The sequence below is a fragment of the Pistacia vera genome, unplaced genomic scaffold (genome assembly GCF_008641045.1).
Source record: "Pistacia vera cultivar Batoury unplaced genomic scaffold, PisVer_v2 Contig920, whole genome shotgun sequence".
Lineage (NCBI taxonomy): Eukaryota > Viridiplantae > Streptophyta > Magnoliopsida > Sapindales > Anacardiaceae > Pistacia > Pistacia vera.
Genome location: NW_022196802.1, coordinates 67,082 through 84,205, shown reverse-complemented (window position 1 = coordinate 84,205; position 17,124 = coordinate 67,082). Strand labels below are relative to the sequence as shown.

At 34.4% G+C, this 17,124-nt stretch overlaps 1 long non-coding RNA gene across 1 annotated transcript; it reads left to right on the top strand.

The window, feature by feature from the left end:
* The first annotated feature begins 5,061 nt into the window (after positions 1-5,061).
* On the top strand, positions 5,062-8,067 carry LOC116120066. The gene is made up of 4 exons (XR_004126488.1): positions 5,062-5,170; positions 6,929-7,026; positions 7,116-7,160; positions 7,960-8,067. It is a non-coding gene; the product is annotated as an uncharacterized LOC116120066 (long non-coding RNA).
* Positions 8,068-17,124: the final 9,057 nt, after the last annotated feature.

The following is a 17,124-nucleotide window of genomic DNA, read 5'->3' as shown; positions in this document are numbered from 1 at the left end:
ATATATATTTTTTTAAATATTAAGTGTGTTTCATATATAATTTGAAATTGTAGTTCCTTATCCATGAAACTTGTTCTTATTGGAGTTTTCGCTGTTTTTGGGCATTGAAGGAACTTCTTCTCGTTTATTTATTTTTGTAACTAAGAGTGTGGCGAATTGTGTCTATATATTCAAAATTAATCAAGATTGAGTATGTCATCTTTAATCTTGAAATTGTGTAGTTTTTTTTGCTTTAAGTTTTTCAGTTGCCAGTTTCAAAAGGTTTTATGTTTTCTACACGTTTTCTTGGTCAATTTCTATTTTAGTGTAAGAATGGTATGCCATCTTCAATATTGAAATTGTGGAGTTACAATCTTGCTTTTATTTGATGTTTTTTTGCAGTTCATGGGCTTCTAAAGATTTTTGTGTCTACATGCTCTCTTGGGTCTATTTTCCTTGTAAAGCCTGAGAATGCTGATTCATACTCATGAGCTATATATTCTACTATAAATTAACCTAGTTTAACATGACAGACCATAATCTGATTCACACTCATGAGCTATATATTCTACTATTAATTTAACCTAATTAATATTTCGTCTTTAATCTTGAAATTGTGTAGACACTCATGAAATTATAAAATCTTGCGTTTCCATCATCAGATTATGTTAAAATGAAATTTTGATTTTAAAGTAATATCTTCTAAGAAATCGGTTTTTAAGGCTTAACAATTTTATTTAAAGACTTCCAATTCTTCACTTTATTACATGCATTTGTGATATAATTTCTTGTTTTCTGGTTGGTGAAACTATGTCAACCTTATGCATTGGTAGTACTTTTTTTATTTGATCTATAATTTGTGCTAATTATTTGTCATTAACTGGTTGGAATAAATTAGCCTTTCTAGTTATCATTCTTATCATCATTTCAGGCAAAATGAAATTCTTCTATCAATATGGTTTTGGAAGTTATACGCAGAGAAAACGTCAAGAAGATTCTTTTCTATGGATTCTTTTGTTCGGTCAAGCTGGTATACTTCTTTCTCAGTTCCTTGGGTCACAATTTTTTAATATAACTATTTTTCTCATAATAGTTATCTATATTTTTAAGTTTCTTCTGAAGTAGCAAAAGTAATCATGTATGCTTAGAAAGGATTTCATTTGCGAAATGTGTGAGCAAGATCAAGAATAGATAAGTTACAGAACAAATCACCGAATATTGTTTCAGTATTCTGACTTTCATTTCTGTAGCTTTGTCATGCTGTTGGCTGGGAGTGTTAGTATACTGAGATTTGGGAAATGAGTAATGTATGTGCATGAGGTTAGTGTTGATAAAATATATGGCGCTATTGTCGTGTTTTTTTGTACATCACTGTAGTATCTTCTTTGAGAACTGAATCCTCTGTTTATGAAGAATTCTGATTTAGTTTTGGGCCTTGTTTTATGACAGAAAATAAAAATTTCAAATAAATGTCTCAGTGCAAAGCTGATTTGGTTTGCGCCACAATGTTGGGGATAAATTCCAGAATTTTCATAGCAGAGATGGTTCAATTCAATCAAGCCCTCAAAGTAACCTAGAAGGGTCCAATGTAATTGGATTACAGAAAATTGTGGATGGTTCTGTGATATCTAATACACACACATCTAAATGGCGAATTTTTACAGATAATGGGAGCAATTTTTTCATGCAGGCAAGCTTAGTCACCTACATACAGCTGCTTTATATAGATAAATTAGCTGTTTTATTCAGAATATTCTTTTTGATTGGAAAGAATGGAGGGAGCTGAGAAGTTTTTTGTCTCCGCATTACAAGAAGCCAAAGCAGTATTTGTAGAGAGGGATCCACATGTAACAATCTGGTTGGTCTACTATTTAGATGCTTCAAGTATCAGATTTTGCTTGTGGCCATTAAACTATTTATCTTCACATATAATATGGTTTTGAGAATTGCAGAGTGTATTAGGAAATGGATTGGAGAAATATAATTTTAAAACTCCATTAACAATGTCAAGTAATTGCTTGTTTAGATAGTAAAAATTTTAAAAATTTTAATTTATTAATTACGTTTGAACAAAATTTTTGGCTTCCTCTAGTAATTGTTGGGTTTTCCGAATGATTACGTTGTATTACTTTTTGTGTTTTGTTAGATTGCAGTTCATTTTTCTTTTCCCCCGTGCTGTTCAACACTTGTCAAGATAGTATAATAGGCCCCTTCTCTTTGAAATCTTGCAATATAGACTTCTGAATAGATGATTAACTGGTACAGACTCTACTCTAGAGATTATGAATATTGATCTAGTGATTGCTTTTAATGGCAAGATATGAAGAATTTCTGAGAGTTTCAAGTTATGAACAACTGTGCAACGATTGCTGATTGTATAATGTAAGGTGAGTGAAGGTTGGTGGAGATGGTTAGGTCATATGCGATATAAGACCTAGAGATGAACCGATAGGGAAGAGTGACTTCATTTAAGTGGTAGGTATAAGAAGGGAAATGTTAGAGAAAAAGTTATTCACATAGAAGTAGTAAGAAACAATTTAGCTTTTAAACAACTAAGCAAAATATGGTTGAGAATGCAGAATGTATTAGAAATAATTATGTAACCATCCCCAAATTATTTGGATGATTACTCTTAGTCAAGATGAGTTCATTATTGAAGCCAGTCTTTTGTATATACAGTTTGTGGTAACTGAATCTGCTACATGCTCATGGAACTGTTTGCAAGTCTTGAGATGGTAGTAAGATTGGTGGTTATGATGTGAGCTGAGGATGATGATTAGTTTATGTGCTCGTAGTAAAGCTTGGTGTGTAGCAGAACCTTGATTTTAGAACCTATCCTCAAGATGTGTCCCTCCTTCCTAACCCTAAAAAAGCTGGGAAAGATAGTCCTAAAAGAGAGAGGTATTCATCTCAGCAGAGATACTACCCAGATAGACAGTTGGTGTTAAGTGTCATTAGGGAGGTCCTGAGTTTGGAAACCGGTTCTTAGAGTGTGCTCCACTTTGCCCTCCCACAAAATCAGGGAAAGAACATCCAGAAAGATTATCTTGCTAGCCAAAACATAAGCAACCAGTGTCCCTTTCGAGCTACCATGTTGGTTTCAGTTGTATTAGGCATAACCAGCTATCACTTTGTGCTAAAAGCAAGTAAATATTAGGAGCAGTAATTTTAGCATCTGCATTGGCTGAAAGTTTCCTTCTTGAATTGCCTTTCTCAATTATATACATGTTGTAAGGTTCAAAGCCTAGGGTGTGTTTTTGAACCCTCTGCCTCCAGTATACAATGATCTAAAAAGCAATTGACAGTCACTCTGAGCATAGGTGGTATATCTTACATATCTTTCTGTAGTCATTGAAGGTAATTAGAAAATTGTGAAGTTGATAAATTAATTATGCTTTAACAGAGGTTTTTCTATTTTCTTGCTGCACTTTTATTTATATAGAAGTCATTGCCTTTTTCAGTTATCCTTTTAGGCAGAGCTGTTAAGAGTTAAGAAGCCATTTGACAAAGCAGAACCTTTATATCTGGAGGTCATCAACATACTGGAGTCCTCATTTGGTCCTGAAGATATATGGTATGGCATAAATATATATGAATACTATGACAACAATTCTATACATGCATAAATATATACATATATTTGTATATTGAGATAGGGAATGCTTACAGTACCCATTTTTTTTTTTTTTTTAAATTAAGGAAGGCAGCTATGAATACATCTTCTCCATTGCTCCAAATTCCTTGGCTTGTTACAAGTTCATGAAATCCAATACACATTAACATAGGTTTTCTCAAGCAAGTTTTCATCATGATATTGCTTTCTTTTTCTTCGTACACTACATAAAAAATGTCCTTCTCTTTGATAAAAGCTGATTTGCAGTAGAAATATGTCTAATAGGACTTTTTTCAACTGGATATAGAATTTTTGCTATAATTGTAAAGTCTGGTGACAAGATTGATGGGCCTTGAATCCCCTACCTTGACTGACTGTTTCTTAGGCCAATAATACTGTCATTGGTAAGTTATTGACTTTGCCTTTTTTATGAAATTCCTGACAATCCTTCATTATATCTTCCTTGATAATCTCCCAACACCTTTTCGGGATTCTGACAGGATATTAGAGGTGCATCAAAGTTTTACTTGTAGTGCTGATTTTTGGGCTTTATGCACCATAAGAATTGATGTTGTTGGTCTCACTGAATAGTTTGATTATGTAGGAAGCTGGTCAAGGGGAGTCGATGACATGCATAAGGAGGTTGCGATGTCTTGCTCAGGTTAAATTTGTCAGCTACTTCAATTTCTTGATTCTTAAATATAATTGAATTTCTTTTTCTACCTAATTTCAAAAAGACACCAAAGAAAATTGACTTAGCTTATAAAGAGGTACATCTCATATTATGTGATTTTAACATATTTGAGTACCATATTATTCTGTTTAGTTAGTAATTGTGCTTCTCAATTTTTCTCTAGACACCTAGTTATGTTGTTTCTTTTCTTTCTAGATTTATTTAAAAGCCAATTGACTTGAAGAGGCTGAGAATGTGCAGAGGAAAATCCTACATATTATGGAGTTATCAAAGGTTGGCCTTCTTTTATTTATTTATTTATTTTTTGAGTTTTCAGCCTTCTCAATGTTATTCTTTTTATTTTACAGTAAATTTATTAAGACAGGTAGCACAATTGGTACTAGGAAAGAAGAGCTAAGAGCTAATACATTCTTAATTTTTTCCTAGTGATCTAAGGCAACATATATGTTGTCTAAATCAAATTACCAGAAGCCCCCATTGTTTAAAAATTTGTCCAAAGAGTCCTTACTGTTAATCACTACTCAAATAATTTATCCTGTGACAATAAAAGTACTAAATTTGACCCATCAAAGAATTCAAGTGAGTTTTGAGCCTTTAACTGCTTCATTTATCTTCACTTTCTTGCAATTTCTATGTTAGCAGAAAACATTATGTAAAAAAATTGCAAAGAATACTGTTCAGTAATTGTACTCTAGTTGGAACTAAGGCATCTTACTCTCCCAAAGTACAGGCATGATTGGAGACTAGATGGTTGCCTTGGAGGTACCCGGTCCTGAGGAGTGAGGAGCCAAGAAGGATCCATGACCTCACCTTAGCTTGGAAGTATGCTCACTGTCAACAGTGAGTAGGGCGACACTGGATCATTGAATGCAAAATCAGCCCCAGTAAGTTCAGGATTACAGAAGAAGTCTCCAAGTCATTTTTTTTTTCTTTTTGGTATAAAGCTAATATTTCTTAAAATAAGTCTTAAATGGAATTGAAATCAAATCCTTTATATCTTTTAGTACTTTCCCCTTGAGAATCGTTACCTTATAAATTTGCTTATCTAAAAGGTGATTGCCATCAATAAACCCTTTACATATGCAAGCTTTGCATGATATTCTAGACATGCTAATTATTCACAAATCTTTCTAATACTCCGCTAGATTCATTATTTAGAATTTTAGAGCGCTAAAGAGCTTAAGTCAACAATGCTCCTGGGATCCTTTGACTTATTTTTTTACTTTTTGATTTTTGCAAGAATGGTGCTCCGTGCTCCCCTTCAGGTTCACAATGCTCTGTGAAATTTCACCCTCAATATCTGACACCATCCATAGGAACATGATTTAGAAGTCACTTTACGAAGCTTTTTAACAATCAAACTAATGACAACAGAACCACCATTCTAAGTTGCAAGAAATTGAGAACTCCTACAAAACCTTTGGGAAAAAGACTACGGTAGATGGAAAGTAGTACATGGTAAAACTAGCAATCTAGGGTCTGAAGTGCTAACTTTTATCCAAGACAATAGAGAATTACATGCAAAGCTGAAGGCGATAGACTATAAGGAATGTACATGTTGTAAATCAAGAACAATCTTCAACCTGCAAGATTAGCCACAAAACAAACCAGAATCTGCAAGAATAAGGCACACTCACACAACACAAGATATACCGTGGTTTGCTTGTTCAAGATAGAACAAGTTACATCCACGTTGAACTCCAGAATATGGAGCTCGCTGCACTAGTATTGATTTCCTCAAAGATTACACTTTACAGAAGAATCTTCTTCACTAATATTCCCAGAAACAAACACTCACTCACTCCCTGTATCCCGCAAATCCTAACAACCCTAGAGTGTTCTATAACCTTCAAGGAACCCCTGCCCTCAAACACAACTCTAGTTGGATTCACACAGAGAAGAAACCCAGAATGAGTATGGAACCCTAACACAGACCACAAACCAATTTACAGAGAAAGATCAAACGAAAAACCTAAAACTCGATTACCCTTAATGCGTGAATAGTCCCCCTTTTATACTGTTGACTTCTGAACGCATTTGAGCCGTTGGATTCTCTTTATCGTTGATGGCTGAGATTCATTTGGGATATTAAACAAAACGACAGCGTTTTGTTTCCTGGTTAAAACGACGTCGTATACTTCATTCATTTAACAGTACAGGCCCAAGATCCCTAGAGGATGATGTGGATACCTGCATAGGGAGGCCTAAATTAAGCCATCATGGCAAGGAAAGAATAAGAGGCGATTTAGACCAAAGTTGATTCATGTGACCAATCTACCTTGAGGATTATGTATCTTGGTTACCGATGTCTGTTTCTTTTCTTTTTTAATTTCTTTTTGAAGCTTTAAAGTAGTTTAATAGGAAAACTTTTCACCATTAAAGCATAGCATTTTGCTCTCTTAGACAACATTCATCCTGCAGCACGTGATGACTATATTGCAGACTGTGTACGAAAGGTGCAGTGTGGACAACTCAAACCGCAGTTTTTTCAATTTTTTTCCTTTTTCTTTTTTATTATAATTTAGTAAAGTGCACCATTATTGGTCATTGGTATACCGAGGCGCGCTTGCCTCCTGTTTTACTCAAAATATATATCTTTTGTCATCATCATTTACCTCCATAGTTGCAAACTTTTACAACAGGGATGAAATTCAACGGAGACAGTAATTTCCGTTGAAGGGCAGGCCCTGACCCTACAATCAACTGGGAGCTTAAGAGAAGAACAAGAACTTTTTGAAAGGTAAATCGGTAATTATATGATGAACAACAAAAGTGATTATCAATTGGTAAGTAAATTGATTTCTTACATATTTCCTTACATGTGTCTAGATGCTTGGAAAATGGAAAAGCTTACTTCCTCCCAACCATATTCAGGTATGCTGTTTGACAGATTCGACTCCTAAAATTATCTCTGCTATATTATAGAATGCAAACTTGATCAAATCAGAGAAATTCGAAAGAAACTGACAGAGAAATGATCGATGGCTACAAGAGTATATTTCACTTGTATTAGGATGTGTAAAAAGATGGTATACTGTTAATAGGTAAATGAAGTGCAAAAGATAACTATTTTGGTATCATGTAAACTTGCTAGTATTATATAAGGTGTACACACTGCATAATTAGTTCTATATCTCTGTACTAAACCTCCTGTGATGGAAACCAAGGATAAAAATCACAGAAGAAATGAGAAGGGCAGACTAATACAAGAAACGGGAGAAAAAATAAAGGAATGGAGGAAACAATAGAAGTTACTCTCAATTCTATTCACCATCCTGTCTAATAACAAATCAACAAAATACCCTTATATATAGCAAGGCCCTAAAACAAAATTCTAATTAATAAACGAAAAATTAAAAAAGAAAAAAAATAAAAATAAAACAACCATGAAAATCAATCCCTAAATAAAATAAAAGACTACATTTTTTTTACATTAATACAAGTAAGAGTTCAGGATTAACTCTGCCATCGTGTGTGTTGTCCTTCTATTATATTTACATTCTTTTACAGTATTACTATTATAAGACGAATTAATTATTGTTTATTTTATTTTAAATGTATAATGAAATTTTGATGTCATCATTTTGCTAGATATTGTTGTTTGACTGCTATTTGGTCTTTTGATTCTATAATAATTGTTCATAATAAAAAGATTAGTGCCAACATGCTGCAGATTGGCAGAATAACAATGCTAAATTCCAACCAAGTAACGAAGTCTCACGTTTCTGAAGCAATTGCTGAGCTTGATCGGGTGAAAGAAGTATTAGACAATTTCGATAAGGTTGGTTGATTTTATTGTATATAAATTAACTAAAAAAACCAGAAATTTGAAATAGTTTAAAATCACTGTAATAGAATTTATATTTTTACAGTACCTTCTGAACTAGTATAAACTATGGATGCCTTGGTATTTCATACCAAATGATCAATTTATTTATATTAGTTTGGACTGCATTAATTTATTTGGATTGGATTAATTTATTTGGATTGGAAGTGGAATCCGGTCACTGCCAGTGAGTTGGATTTAGGCTGTGTTTTGTTATTGTGAAAATTCTTGTGAGGCCGTGAGGTGACATTTTGAGCGGTACAATCGAACATGGGCCAACCCAGTTTTCTTTTTCGGCCATCCTTACTGTTTTCCACTTTTCCTTGATCGGGTTGATTTTGGAAGAAGATTTGAGCGGCTCACAAATTAATACATACACATTTTATGGATCATTAAGATAATATTACACTTATAATTCAATCTTATAAATATTTTCTTATAACTCTGATGTGTCAGTTTACAATGAGTTTCACCTATTCAATAACAAGTCTTGTTTGTCTAATTGTAAGTTGTCACATCAGTTAGAGAAAATTTATAAGATTGTATTGTGAGCCAAACTTTATTGTTATATTAATTGATAAAAAAAAAAAGATGATATTTTGAAATATCATTATTGGCAGGGGTGTTCAAAAGAACCGGCTGAAACCGAAACCGACGGGTACCCTGAGTTTGGTTCTGGTTCCTATCCATAACCAATCGTCAATGGGTAGGTTCCGGTTCCAAATTTTTGGAACCGTTACTGTGCGGTTCCAAATTTTTGGAACCGTTACTGTGCGGTTCCGATTCCGATTGCGGTTGCGGTTGAGGTTCCTATAGTTAGGAACCAGAACCAGAGCCAGGAACCAGGAACTGAGACTAATATAAAATAAAATTAAAGATTAGGGGGGTTAATGAAAATTTTTGTAAAAAAAGTAATGTGAATATATTTATATTTATATTTCATAATATTTAAAGTAAGTTGGTTTAACTTTTGAGAATCTACCTTTACAAAGTAATGGAGTTTGTAATTTTGAATTTATAATTTGTAATTTTATTTTTGTTAACAAGTACCAAGTAGGAGGTATTTACAAGTTTTTAAGGGTTTTTTTGGCCATTTTAAAAACTTTTGGGGGGTCATGAATTTTACAGGGTACCCAGAACCGGAACCGGAACCGGAACCGTTGTTAGAGGTTCTGGTTTTGAGTATCTAGGAATTAGAGCTGTCGGTTTCGATTCTGGTTCCAAATTTTAAGGAACCGTCGGTTCCGGTTCTGGTTCCAGTTCCCTCAAAAAGTGTAGAGTACCCAGAATCAAACACCCCTAATTATTGGTTTATGGTATAATTGATGTGGTAAGTTTTTTTTCTTCTAAACAATAACACCTCCTTGGCCAATTAAAAGTCAAATATGAGAAAGATGAAAGTGGAAAGTGGAAAGCACGAGAGAGACGCGATAACTGTGAAGCAGAATAAGACGGAAAGAATAAATGAATAGTGTAAGAAGATGTAAGGGTGTTAAGATTCAAGCCTAATAATCAATCTCCAATATTAATCAATCACACAGCCAAAGCAATCCACACAATAATACAATCAAGAACAAACACAAGGTTTTTACCGTGATTCACCTATCCAAGATTGGATAGACTATATTCACGTTGAGCTCCAGAATATTTGGGGCTTACTGCACTAATTAATCAAGAACTTATAATTTATAAGAACAAAGATCAATCAATCTTTAACTTATATACAACCAAAACTCACTTTGTAACTCCTAATCTAGAGAAACTCTTCCTGGTATCTCTAATCTTTGAGAGAACAAACAATCCTCACAGAATGACTAAGAACTAATCACTCACTCACTGAAGCTACACTGATTTTTGGACTGAAAATGGAAAAACTTAGAGAGCACTCGTTATTCACGAAAGAGAGAAGAAGACTGATTGTAAAACTGCAGTTTGGGGGCTGCTTATATAATGTTGACTAGATGGAGAAGAGTAGCCATTGGATCAGATGAAATCAACGCTTAGGATTCATTCAAGCAGAAAACCCAAAACGGCAACGCATCACTTAGTCACTTTAAGCACCATGCGATAGTGTTTTAGCGGCTTCACTTCAACAAATGGCATCTCCAACCCAAAGCTATTTTGGTGAAAAAAACACCAAAATAGCGTGAAACTTACCTCCAATCCAGCGCCATTTTCTGCACCAATTTGGTGCCCAGTTACAGTGCCAAGCCAAATTTGGTGTAGCACTGTTCATGAACACCAATTTAGCGTGGCACTGTTCAAACAGTAATATATATATTTGTTATTTAAATTTTGTTATTTGTATTTAAGTTAATTTGATTATTATTTATATTAATATTTATAATAATAAATTCATGATAATTATATAATTCAAAAAATAATGAAAAATTAAAAATAAAACTTTATTCAATGCAAATATTAAACTAAAATAATTCAAAATAAAATTTAACACTAATTTAAAAATACTAAAATTAAAAGAAAATACAACATAAACTAAAATAATAATTTAGTATTCTGGTAGATTAGTTCCGGATTCTCTAAGATCATCAAAATATTGGAAAGAACTAGAGTTATTTTGAGATCATTGACCTTGTTGTTGAGCTCTTTTTTACATAATTCTTGATTGCTCATTTTGAAAAAAACTCACGTAGGCTTGGATTGGTTATGGAATTCAAATCTTTGAAGAAAATTTTGTTATCTTCTCGATATTCTGCCAAAGCCAATTTTTTCATTTGGATTTCATAATTTTGTGCCCTAGCTGAGTTGCCCCGATTGAAAATAGCAACGAGCTGTCAATTTTCTTCTTGAATAGTTTCAATACTAATTGAAACTTCTTCATCATTTTTCCTTTTAAATTTTGCTTTCTTCACCCCAATGGGTCGTTGAGCTGAACTATCCCCAATATCTTCATATTTATGTTTAGAGAATATGAAGACATGTCACAAGACACCAATTTGGGAGACTTTGAAGTGGGAGTCTCTGACTCTTGTGATACAAACCTACTGGTTTGCCTTTGAAATACTTTTGCGGTGTTAACATTGTCTGTAAATTTTTCAATATCCTTAAGTATAGGCCAGACATGATCAAATCTGAACCCTTTCTTGTAACTTTTATCTTGTGCTAGTAACATTTTGGCTTGAATCATTTACAAAACAATATACATATAACTAGGGCTGTTCAACGAGGCGAGTTGCTCATGAGTCAGCTCAGCTCGGTTCGAGTACGGCTCGTTAACGGCTCGCCTTGTCTGGAATTGAGCCGGCTTGGCTCGATTTGTGAGAGTTCGAGCCGAGTTCGAGCCTGCCTTAGCTCGACTCGTTAGGCTCGCGAGCCGAGCCAGGCTCGAATTATTAGGGGTGTTTTAAGTATAGGGGATTAAACTAAAATTTTTAAAACAAAAAGTTTGCAAAAATGACAAAGAACACCCTGATGTTAAAATCCTTAAAAACGTGACTAAATCCTTTCCCCTAAAACCAAACCAAACCAAACCATTTTAGGGAAGTTGTCGATGTTAGATTTGGTGGAGAGTGTAGGGAAACAAGGAGAAAGAAGGAAATAAATTAGAGTTGGTGGAGAGTGTAGGAGAAACAAGGATAAAGAATGAAAGAACGAAAGAGAAAACAGGAAAAAAGGAGAAAGAAGGAAAGAAAGAGAAAATAGGGAAAACATGCGTCATCAAAGGGAGAGAAAAGAAGAGAAAGCCAAAAGTAATAAGTAACAAAAGAGAAGAGGAAGAGAATAACTTCAGAGTTGGTGGAGATTGGAGAGAGCAAGGGAAACAGGAGAAAGAAAGGGAAAAAAAGAAGAAGAGAGAAACCGTGAGCCATTGTAGTTTGGAGAGAGAGAGAAAAGAAGAAACAAATCAATAAAAAAGAAGTGATAGAGAAAGAGTCATAAATGAGTGAGAGAAAAGAAAGAGTAATAAATGAGCGAGAGAAAATCTACACCGAATTTAAAAAAAAAAATTGCATGCTTTTATTGGCTCGAAATCTTTTTTTCTCTTTACGAGTCGAGCCGAGTCAGGAAATTAAAGACTCGGCTCGGCTCGGACTCGGTTTGAATTCTTTATACTTTCACGAGTCGAGCTCGTTAAGCCAAAAACTCGGCTCGGCTCATTAACAGCCCTACATATAACGTTAAAATCAATTTGATAAAAAAAATTAATTAAATGGAACAAATACTCACAATATCTTGCTCAGAAGCACCACTTGGATTCATATTTTCAATTTGACGTACACATCCCTTCAATTTGCCAATAGCTTTAAAGATTAGTTGCATTCGACAATGCAAAGATCTTTTGTTTCGATCTTGAGTGAGAAACACAGGTTTGGAACTATTGTAGTTAAGCTCAACTCGAGATCAGAATGGATCACTAGGTTGGTTTATACCTAAAATCGGGTTTTGAGAAACATCAAGATAAATATGACATAGATGCATGTCTTCTTCATTTGTGTACGAAGAACTTCGTTGTGTAGTCATTTTGTAACACAAATGAAGAAGATATATATGCTTTTTTTCTTTCTAAGAGGAAATAGAAGAGATGTGTTCAAAACTAATGTGTTGTATGCTCTTTTATAACATAAGTTTGAATTGAAAGCTTGAATGGACAACACATCTTTTTGAGCTTGAATGGACAATACATCTTTTTAAATAAGCCACAAATCTCAAAAGGTTGAATGAACAATAAATCTTTTTGAATAATCCACAAATCTCAAAAGCTTGAATGGACAATACATATTTTTGATAAGCCACAAATCTCAAAAGCTTGAATGGACAATACATATTTTTGAATAATCCACAAATTTTAAAAGCTTGAATGGACAATACATGTTTTTGAATAATCCACAAATCTCAAAAGCTTGAATGGACAATATATCTTTTTGAATAAGCCATAAATCTCAAAAGCTTGAATAGACAATACATCTTTTTGAATAAGCCACAAATCTTAAAAGCTTGAATGGACAATACATCTTTTTGAATAAGCCACAAATCTTAAAAGCTTGAATGGACAATACATCTTTTTGAATAAGCCACAAATCTCAAAAGCTTGAATGGACAATACATCTTTTTGAATTATTTTTTTTTTTATCTAGAATAGTATTTTCTTCAACTATAAAAGCTCACACCAACTCATTCAACTAATATATCTACAAAGATGAATTTCAATTTTGGAGGTCCATCTCATTTATCATCTTCTAATGCGTCATCATTTTCCGACACTGAAATTATCCACGTGGTCCCAAAAAACAAATTATTTGCAATGAAACGAGAAGGATGTAGAAAAGATGTGGAACGTGCGTTTGGAGTTCTCCAATCGCGGTTTGCAATTGTGGCAGGACCGACACGTTTTTGGAAAAAAAAATGTATTACATGATATAATGACTGCGTGTATTATTTGCACAACATGATAATCAAGGATGATCGTAATGTTGATGCATCAATTGAGAATCAGATGAAAGTTCTCCAATTGTGGCAGGACCGACAGGTTTTTGGGAAAAAAAATGTATTACATGATATAATGACTGCGTGTATTATTTGCACAACATGATAATCAAGGATGATCACAATGTTGATGCATCAATTGAGAATCAGATGGAAGTGCCAACTCCCGAAGTTGAAATTGTCGTAGATGAAAATGTCCGATTTCAAAATTTTCTTGCTCGACATAGACAAATCAAGGATATAGAGGCTCACCATGCTCTTTGAAATGCATTAATTGATCATTAGTGGAAGAATATACTAATTCGAAAAATTAAATTACTATCAATATAGAATTTTACTTTTGTGTTGTTTTTTTTTTTTTTTTTTTTATTATGTAATGTTTTTCTATATTAAGGATGTGTTTGGTTTATGAAATGTTATATTACTGAGGAATGTTGTATTACTAGAAAGATAGATTACTAGGAAATCTTTAGAGAAATGTGTTTGGTCGGTTGGAATAAATTGGTGAGTATGTTATAATAATATGTTTGGTTGGGAGGATAAATGAGTGGGTATGTTATGTAGATTACTAAATTGCCCTCCTTTTTAAATAATAATATAATATTATTTTCATTATTAGTTTATTCTATTATTTTTTAAATTATTTTTTTAACCCCCTATATTTGAAATTTTGCTAAAACACCCCAACCATATACAATTTTAATTTGTAGCAAAATCACTCATACTCACCCTCAGCCACCACTGCCGGCAGCCGTTGTAATGGCGCACAATCGGCTGGATCTGGCTGATCGTGCGCTGGTAAGGCCTAATCTGGCTAGACCTGGTCATGAATATAGTCGTTTCACGGCTAGATCTAGCTGTGAATATGGTCGTTTCACGGCCAAAGATGTGGCTGTGAAAAGGCCAGATCTATGGCATTTCACGACCACATCTTTGGCCGTGAAACGGCCAGATCTGGTCGTTTCTAGCCATGGATAACGTCCTTACCAGCACACGACCGACAAGATCCTGCTGGTCTTGTGCCGATATGATGACTTTCGCCAGCGGACAGTGGTGGTGGCTGGCGGCTGGCAATGGTCTTGGGTGGTTAGGGGTATTTTGTTAACTTTTAAACTTTTTTATGGCGGGAATGTTTTAGCTAAATTCTCAAATGTAAGGGGTCTGGGTAATTGTTATTTAGTAGACATATGAGGGCAAATGTGTCCAAAATGATAAAAGATTAAGGGCAAAATAGGGTCAAAATCAAGATTACCTCGGTAATCTTATATTAATACTCATTGGGAAGGTAATCTGATTACCCCCAATATTACCAACAGTAAATACTATTTGCAATAAAAGATTACGTAATATTTTATTATTTGACAAACAAACGAGGAAATCTTGAAAATTAAACAAAGATTATAGGATTAATCTTATATCACCTTAAACAAAATGCTACCTAATTGTAATGTTTATTTGATTAAATAAATGCTTAATTTTATTAAATTAGTATAATTTTCAAAGTAATTGTTATTTAATAAAAATATAATTCCTAATATTTAATTAATATATACAAAAATAATGAGTGAAATAGATTAATTGTTGATTATTACAATGAAAGAAAAAGAAAGACAATATTTTAGGGAATATTCTAAGAAATATTTTAAAGAATATTCTTTCTGGTGTAATATTTGGTACAGTGGGTTGGAGATGTAATACCATTTCACACCAAAAATCACACCAATTTAGTGTGAAATTTACACCAATTTGATGCAATGGATTAAAGATGGTCTAAGGCGTTGTAATGTCTGGTTTTTAAGGAGAAATTTTTNTTTTAAAATAAACTTCTTTCCTAGGCGTGCGTTTTCTAGGTTCTCAATGGCCAAGGGATACTTAGCAAATACCCGGCTAGGGAGGGGATTTACAGTTGGTATCAGAGCGCGATTTTGGGTGTTCGAAATGATGTTTTGATTGAATTGTTATAGTTATTTTATATTTAATTGATGTTGGTATTGGTGTTTGTAAGTAATGGATGTATCATTCCTTATGCGTCCCCAAGATACTTTTTCCTGTCGATTGTTCTAAGTATTTTCTTTACTTGCTTAGTGAATAGAATTAGCTAACATTGATTGAAATTTGCGTGAGTAAAGGGTATCTCTTCGAGGCATTCACGAAAGCTTAATAGGAGGGGCGAGGAGAATGTCAATGAAGAGGGCACTAGTGAGCTAGTAGCACCGACTATCAATACGTCCCCTAATAGTGGACCACTTACGTCTACCCAAAATGCTTCTTTTTTGGATAAGGCTGCAATCAATAGGATGATTCAGGCAGCCATTACTGAGGCCTTTAGGAGGGTTATCTCGGAGAGTATAAGTAACCAAGTGAACACTTATCCCTCAACTCCAGTAGTTCAGCCTCAACTCCAAATACCAATTCCACCTCTAGTAACCAGACCAGTTATGCCGATGGATGCTACACCTTCTAGACAAGTGGAATCAATCTATAATCTTTCTTAAAAGCACCAACCTCCAGAGTTCAGTGGTTTAAATGATCCGGCGATGACAGAGGAGTGGTTAGAGATTGTCAAACGGGCAATGGCCTTGTTCCCCATGAATGACCAGGAAAAAGTCCGCTATGCTTCCTATTTGTTGAGAGGAGATGCCCGTGTATGGTGGAAGCTAATGGAGCATACCTATGTGACGAGTGCTCTTTCTTGGAATGAATTCAAAAGGCTATTTGAAGTAGAATACCGGTTGGCGGACATGTTATCCATGAAGACTCAAGAGTTCACGGAATTGAAGCAAGGTAATGTGACTGTTAGTGAGTATGCTACAATGTTTAACTCCTTAGTCTGTTTTGCTCCTACTGTGGTGAGTACTCAACAGTGCCGGTTAGAGAGATTTGTTAATGGATTGCACCCAAAAATTGCCAAGATTGTTATAGCGGGTGGTAAGCCTCCTCAGACTTATAGTGAGGCCTGGGACTAGGCATTAAGAATAGAGATTTATGTGAATAAGGAGAGGCAGATGAAGAACCCCAAGTTGGTGATAAGTAGTTCTAGTTCGGGCTAGACATCAGTTTAGAAAGTTGAAGTGGCGAATTCCACTTAGGTCTTGGAATACAAAGGTAAAAGAAAGTTTCAGCAAGGATTTCAAAAGAAGGGTGGCAAGAATAAGAGGACTCCACAGCAACAACAGAGAAGGAATAATCTTCCCCATTGTCAAAAGTGTGGGAGGCAGCATAAAGGGAATTGTCTATTAGGGACCAATGTGTGTTTCAAATGTAAACAACCGGGACACATGGCAAAGGACTGTAAAGTTACTCAAGCTACTTCCCTTCAGACTGTTGGAGGTTCGACTGCCAGAGTTTACTCAGTGGCTCAGAAAGAAGCTGAAGCCAATCCATCTGCAGTTACTGGTCAGTTACAATTCCACTCTACCTCTTTATATGTACTGATTGATTCTGGGGCTACCCATTCTTTTATCTCATATGGTATTATAAAAAGATTAGGTTTAGAGCCTAGTAAAGTGGAACATGCTGTTAAAATCTGGATGCCTAATGGGGAGAATTATTTCGCTGATAAGTTGT